Below are 8,002 nucleotides of genomic sequence, written 5' to 3' on the forward strand. Positions count from 1 at the left end.
GTGGATGGGATGGTCCACTGGACAGTCTGGACTCTGAGGAAAAGGGAGGGGGTTGATGGTGGTTTTGCTTTCTTTATGATTTCAAGTCACTTGCCAATAATGGCATTTTTTAAACCCACTGATTTGCATGCTGGCAGCCTCTAAATTCTGAATGGCAAACTTCCTTGGGGCTACCCTCCATGTCCCCAGCAACAGTTAATGGTTGCACACACAGCCTAACTTGCTAGCACTCAGCCACCCCTGAATGGCTGACTTGAACCCACAAAAACACGGTTAGCCACCTTCTGTCATCTCAGCATCCTTTACCTCAGCTCACAGCACTTTAGGGCTTGATGAAGACAATCTGTACCAGCGGTGTCAAACTCATTTGTTATGAGGGCTGAATCTGACATAAATGAGACCTTGTCAGGCCGAGCCATGTCAGGTTGGGCCGGGCCATGTGTGTACCTATTTATGATTAGGTAGCAGAGATATAAACTTTATAAGACACAGACAAACACAAAGATTTTTCTAAAAAAAAATCTTAAAACTTCCTTAAAATATTAGCACTTAGTCTTAAAGGTGCTTTCTTTGTATTTCTCCCATGGAGCCCAGGGAACTGGGCAAAGGAAGCTCTGGCTCTTTCCTTCCTTCCCCAGGGGACCAGGAGGGGGAGGAGCCTCAGCCAATAGAAGGAAGAGAGGCTTGGCTCGGTAGCTCTGCTGCGCGATTGAAAAACAAGCTCTGCCTTCCCCCCTTCCTCCCCAAGGGAGAAGCCTCAGCCAATGGAGAACGTACAGGTTTTGCTCTGTAGCTCCTGTGCAAAGCAAAGCAAGCTGTGATGCAGAAGGAAGCAAGAGAAAGGGGGAAGGAAGCAGATAACAGCTAGTTGCTCCAAGAGCTGATAGGATCTCTCCGAGGAGCCTGATTCAGCCCCCAGGCTGCATGTTTGACGCCCCTGACCTATCACAAGAGTACTATCATTTTCTTGCCACAAATTACATTTGGTTCAGTGGGGCTTTCACCTGGATTGTGCCCCTCAAACTCAGATCTGTCTATTTTAAATGACATAAAAATCTGTTGTGCCATAGTCTCTGCATCTTATCTGTGCACCAGATCCTCAGTTGCTGTCTCATCACAAACCTCCAGATTAGTTTCCTGCCTCACCATGATAAACCCTGCTTTCTGGATCTGAAAACAACCCCCCAACAATGCAGAAAAACATCTATTTATTGTTCTTGGTGTAGCAAATAACATGTTACCGCTTTGACTCTGCTGCTCTTGGCGGACAGTTAGGAGACAGCAGGGAGGAAAGGCAACACAAAGAGAAAAATCTTTCAATATTTTTAATCTCCAAAATGCTTCCTGTGGATCAATTAGCATCTATCCTTCCTTCGTTTTGTTTTCTTGGGCTCTCACAATGGAATAACAAGCTTTAACTGCAAACCCAAGGGTATTGATGGAGACCTGGTTGCTCACCTGCTAACTTTGAAAATCCAAAAATGAGATGCTAGGATTCTCCCCTCTCAGGGAAGTCATCAGCTCCTCCATTTGGTTTTTAACTGTTGTCAGCTGCTCTGAGCCCGTTAGGGGAGGGCGGGATATAAATCTGATAAAATAAATAGACAGAAAAGAGTTTTATTATCTGTATATGTTCTGAAAATGTTTCAACATATGCTAAACTAAAGACCATTAAAGCATTTCATAACACCTTAAGACTGGGTCATAGATTTATATCTTTATTTATTTCATAGATTCCAATCTAAAATCCTGCTGATTAGCATCTTGAAAAATCTGAGCTGTACAACAATTCAAGTTTAGCAAACTGTTAACTATTGGTTTGGTCTGGCAACTCAGGGTCTGTAAGGCTTGTTTTAGAGTAAGAATTGCTTTGTCTCCCAAGACTTAAACTAGAAACCATTAATATGAGTGACAATGAAGCAGAATTCCCATCTCCCCATTCTTCCAGATAACAAACCAAACAGAAAAGAAGAGCTAGATGACAATCAGCCCCACTGTTGATTTCAGAGTTAGTGCTCTGTGAAGAAAAGGATACCAACGTGCAGGGTACCTTTTAAAGGGTAGCTCCCCCAATGGGTGAAATGATAATAAAAATGAGACCCCTGAGCAAGTGCAGAGATCTTCCCACACCCTTACCCCAGAAAATTAGCCTCCTGGCTTAGGAACAAGGATTTCCAAGAAGACATTAGCCTCAGAACCTCTAATTTTACCAGCTAAGCACTTGTCATGCATTGAGACCCTGAAAAAAAAAGACTGCTGATTTTTCCATTCTACTCCTTGTGAGTCCAGAAACCACTGGGTCGTAGAGCATAAACCAAGCTCACTGCACATGAATGCTTGGGTGCGTTTACAACAGAATAACTGATTATGTATAATCTCAAGACGGTTGGCTGCTCCTTGGACTACCACAGCACATTCCATTCTGATCGGCAGTTTCCAAGACTGCCATCTTCTTGAACACAGTGATTGGGCAACTGAACTCCAGGCCCCATTCCTAGGAAAAGGAATCATCAACTAGCATCATTCTTTCTGGACTCTACCCTAGTGTTGGAAGTTGGAATCTAGAGGCTACCAGCTTGGATTGAATACTGGCCACTAGGATTTCTGCTGGCTCCCCTGAAGACATTGATTTAGGTGATTATCAGTGTCAGGCACAATGCGATTTGAACCAGGAATTTTGTGGCTTGAGGCAGACATCTAGGCTACTGAGTTACTAGGATCTGTGTAGGCTCTTTCTCCAAACCCCTCTCTGGGCAAAGAAGGGGAAAGGGTATATATTAGCCCCTGGGACTGCAGACAGAATGAAGACTCATTAATATAAAAATGAGGTGCCTAACCTTCTGCCCTACAAGAGCAGTGCAGGGCTTTTTTTGTAGCAGGAACTCCTTTGCATATTAGGCCATACACACCTTGATGTAGCCAATCCCCCAAGAGCTTAGAGTATGCTCTGTATTAAGAGCCCTGTAAGCTCTTGGAGGATGGGCTACATCAGTGGGGTGTGGCCTAATATGCAAATGAGTCCCTACTACAAAAAAAGTCCTGGCAGTAACTACTATAGTACTTTTGGCTCAAGCTTTTGACTTTCCCTTTTCTCACTTTCCCAGGCTTAGGGTTGCCAGGTCTGTGTTTGAAAATATCTGGAGACTTTGGGGATAGATCCAGGAGGGGGTGGGTTTTGGGGAGGGGCCTCCAACATGGTACAATGTCATAGAATCCATACTTCAAGGCAGCTTTTTCTCCAGGGAAGCTGATCTCTGCCAGCTGGAGATCTCCAGGCTGTACCTGGAGGCTGGCAACGCTAGTTCCCAGTCACAGCTAGTGACGCCAGGGACTTAGGTTGGAAAATGAGGCCAAAACAGCTTTCTCTTGTCCTTTTTCCAGCTTTCTGCTGTTTTCTGGTCCTCTGGAATTCCATTTAAACTGGGAGAAATCCTTAAGAACATAAGAACATAAGAGAAGCCATGTTAGATGAGGCCAATGGCCCATCCAGTCCAACACTCTGTGTCACACAGTGGCAAAAAAAAATTATATATATATAAATTCATTCCAGAATTGGATTATGAAAAGTTTGCCACACCATTTCTCCCCTCTGTGTTATTGGTTACACATGCACCTTGAAAAAAGGACACATACACATTCTTTTGTGATTTGACTGATGAGCCCACCTGCTCCCATGCATAGGACTGTCTGGCACTCTAGGCAAGGATAACTTCTGGTTTCCACCCTCCATCACACTGATAATGTCACTGAGTCACATGGGGTTGCCCAATTTGGAACCCCCAGGAGGCCGGTGCCCTAGTCAGTCACCTAGTTTGCCTAGTGACAGGGCCAGCCCCGCCCATGCATTAGCTAAAGGCATGGCAGAATTGGTAATCATACATCCAATCACATCTAAGATGCTAATGCTTTTGACAGTATTGTATCAATATGCAAAGAAAGGAGACCAGCACAAGTGATATGAAGCAACAGAAAGAAGCAGAAAACCACATGATGGAAAAATTGAGAAATTTTAAAACAGGAGTGACAGAAGATTCCTAATGTCTTTGGGCCCCAAAGACATTTCCTAGCATCCTTAAGGCTCTTGTGCTGATCAGGATCAGCATTTGAGCATCTCTGTTCTCCACTCTAAAAGTTGTAGCCCAGCAGCAATACCTGGCAATCTGTCTCTTCCAGGAAGGTGTGAAACTCATGGCTCAACTGGCAACTGACTAACCTAACAGAGTTGCCAACTCCAGGCTAGGAACTTACTGGAGATTTGGAGGCAGGGATTGGGGCAGACAAAATTTGGAGAGGGGAAGGTGCTCAGCACCCTGTACTAAGAGCCCTGTAAGCTCTTGGAGGGTTGGCTACATCAGGGGTGTGTGACCTAATATGCAAAGGAGTTCCTGCTACAAAAAAACCCCTGCTAGACACTACCAATATCATATGATATCCTTGTGGTACTGACATAAGGCATCAGAGGAAACCAAATTGATTACTTTCCTGTGGTACTTGAATGAGAATAATGGAACAAAAAATGGCTAGTTCCATACAGAACTGGGAAAGCATGAAGGGCATTTGATTTACCACCTTGCTTTAGCTTCCTCCCTGGCAAACTGAAGAAGTCTGGTGGGGGGAGACATGGGGAACACTGTCTGATGATGGTGTTACATCACTTCTCAGAAAAACTCAGACGTGATATCATGCTAGGAATCACTGGACATGTATCTGAAGAAGTGTGCTAGCACATGAAAGCTTATACCCAGAATAAACTCCATTGTCCTTAAAGTTGCCACTGGACTCAAATTTCTGCTGCTTCAGACCATTACGGCTACCCCCTGAATCTGTCTGAAAACTCAATGATAAAACCATAGACTTTACAGCAAGAAATTACTTCTGTGTTTTTTCACCAGAAGCGATGTATCACCTTCATACCAACATATAGTTGACAGGCCACAGCTGGCAACCCCTGGGTGGAAAGGAGGGGACTAGTGACATAAACCAGCAACTCTTACATTTTAGGGCCACACTGTCAGTTTATAATATTTCTTCTGTTTCTGTCCTGCCTTTCTGCCACTATAGAACCCCTCAGAGCCAAACTATATGCTAACAAATTCTACAGGCCCAACCTGTGAACACTGACACCATTTTAAGAAGTTGGCCATTTGAAAGTGCCACAAGGGCCCCATTCTGATCAGGCTCACAGCACAGCAGTTCAAATTCCAAGTGTTTCATCAATGGAAAATGCACCAGGGAGGTGAAAAGATCTCTTGGTCTCACTGCAGATGCCATAACACAGGGGTGGCCGAACTTGCTTAATATAAGAGCCACATAGAATAAATGTCAGATGTTTCAGAGCCACAAGACATGAATGTCAGATGTAGGTAGGTAGGTACGTAGGTAGGAAGGGAGGAATATATGGAGAGGGAGGGAAGGAGAGAGAGGTGGAAAGCTTAAATTAGCTTATGAATAACTGAAATCCGCCATCAACATCAACTAGAAGAGTGTCAAGGATAGCGTCAAAAATGTTTTAGTTAATTGTTTTAATTCTGGTTTTTAAGGTTAATTTAATGTTTAATTTAATGTTTTTAATGTAATTGTTTTATTGTTGGTGTACCATTGGTCACCGTATTGTTAGCCGCCCTGAGCCTGCTTCGGCAGGGGAGGGCGGGGTATAAATAAAATTTATTATTATTATTATATTATTATTAAAGAAAGCAACTTCAAATGCATTCTTCAAGCTGCTGGCTGGCTTGACTTAGAAGTGATTAAAAGAGAGAAATGCCTTCTCCAAGCTTCCTGATGGGGCGGCGGGGCCTTCAAGAGCCACACAATATGTGTGAAAGAGCCACATATGGCTCCCGAGTCACAGTTTAGCCACCCCTGCCATAACACATTTGGTCCTCAGGCATCTTGCAATAATCATAAAAAATTTACAAATGTAATTTATAAGCATTATACATAATTATAACATTAAAACATCCTTCTATGGTGCCATCAAGTAAGATAGGAAGCAAGTAAACAGGGCTGGAGAAAACTACTGTAGACCTTAAATAGAGGCTTGCTATGTGGAAATGGACACCTGAAGCTTTTCATGACAAGGAGGTAAATAACATCACCTGGTATATAATATCCCCTGATGCCTCGATTAAAGTGGCAGAATTCTTTTTCTCTAAATCTGTTGGTACCCCTAGAAATCAGTTAACTGGGCCAAGTATGCACTACGTTTGGCCACAAGTTGCGTCAGGGGCACCTCTGCCTGGGTTGCTTTCCCTGCAGCCAAACAGCATCTCTGGGGAACTTACTGACCCTCGAGCCCCAGGACCCAATTCAGATCAGAACAATAGCTTCAGGGTTAAGAGGAACTCTGGCGTTACTCCCAGCACTTCTTTCCTAAGGGGAAATGGCCCCAGAAGGTTCTTTTTATCCCATTCCAGGGCTGTAATAAGATGGCACAGAGGGGACAGATGGAGCCCGTCCTCCCCAAGAGTCATGGTCCTGATCGAAATCAGGCCCTGTGGCAGTGTGAAAAGGAACTCCCACCTGCTGACATCATACAGTTTTATCCTCAAAGGATATAATGCCACAGAGTCCACCAAGCAGCCATTTTCTCCAGGAGAACTGATCTCTGTCATCTAGAGATGTCCAGGTCCCCTCTGATGGATGGCAACCCTACTCACCATCCAGGAGAGGGAATCCATTGGGAGCAACAGCAAAAGAGGCCTTCCAATGTGTGTAAAGTGCTGTTAAGTTGCAGTCAACTTAGGGTGAACCCAGCAAGAGGCTTTCAAGGCAAGAGAGAAGCAGAGGTGGTATGTCATTGCCTTCTTCTGCTGTGTTCTTTGGAGGTTGCCCATCCAAATACTAACCAGGGCTGACTCTGCTTAGCTTCTGAGATCTAATGAGATTGGACTCTACCATGCCAACTTCCCCTCACTTTCCTATGAGTCCCTGCTAATCTCACCTCAGACACAGCAGCTTCCCCTATCAATCTCAAGACTTGGGTTGGGTGATAACCCAGAACAGCGGTCCCCAACATGGCATGCGCCAACATCTTTCTTGGTGTCCACCAAATGTTTTTAGAAAGTGGGTGGGGCCAAGTGGGCCTCTTACCCTATAAGGTTTCTGATGGGCCATGGAAGATTTGATTGGCTGTGCAGTTTTATAAAACATTGCTTTGGCAGCAGCTGCCACTACAGTACCTTCACTTTGAAGGTAAGCTGTGGGAGTTTCTCTTTGGGTGGCTGCAGGACTTGAATTCAGCAGGAGCTCACAGAAGCGCAGCTCCTGAACCTCCAGCCAGGGTCTGCATGCAGTGGGGAGTTCTCTCCCAGCTGCACACGGATCCCAGGGCATATGCAAATGAGATATGCTACTGAGCTTCTGCACCTTTTTTTCTACAAAATGACCCGTGGCTGGCTGTATGACTGAAGGTAAGCTGTGGGAGGTTCTCTTTGGATGGTTCCACCTCCTGCAGCAGCTATTTTATGGCAGCCATTTTGTGGATGTGTCCAACAAGTTGTATCAGAATTCTAAAGCTGCCCACAGGCTCAAAAACACTGGGGACCCCTGGCCTAGAAGGACACATTTTTAGCACTTGCAAATTGAAGGCAATCCTTGTAGCTAGAATCAAAGTTCAGTTTGGTTGGGTCACTGTATAAGAGAGGAAAGGTGTCACTCTGAAAATAGCCAATGGTTTCCTTGCCAAAAACTCTCACTGGATCACCTCTCAGCTGGGCTGGCCCAGGCAGCTGTGTCTTGAATGGAGCTTTGAAGTGCCTGAAATCATGGATGCAAAATCCACACTTGAAAATCTTTACCTGAGCATTATGCTCCTGCTAAAGGAGACACAGAGGCAGGGGGCAGGTGACAAATTGACAACCTTGTGGTCAGGGATCTTACACTACTCCTCTCTCTACATTTCTTTTGGCTTAGTGTGATGCCATAGGCCAAGGTTCACAGTTCCAGCTCACTTCCCTCTTTCCCAACATCACAACCATCTTTGTATTTCATTTAACCCAAC

At 44.7% G+C, this 8,002-nt stretch overlaps 1 protein-coding gene across 1 annotated transcript in view; it reads right to left on the reverse strand.

The window, feature by feature from the left end:
• The window catches only part of RELA (RELA proto-oncogene, NF-kB subunit), a 542,238-nt gene that overhangs the window by 241,332 nt on the left and 292,904 nt on the right, over positions 1 to 8,002 (reverse strand). The window lies entirely within an intron of this gene.

Source organism: Heteronotia binoei, chromosome 1, assembly GCF_032191835.1.
Source record: "Heteronotia binoei isolate CCM8104 ecotype False Entrance Well chromosome 1, APGP_CSIRO_Hbin_v1, whole genome shotgun sequence".
Taxonomy (NCBI): Eukaryota; Metazoa; Chordata; class Lepidosauria; order Squamata; family Gekkonidae; genus Heteronotia; species Heteronotia binoei.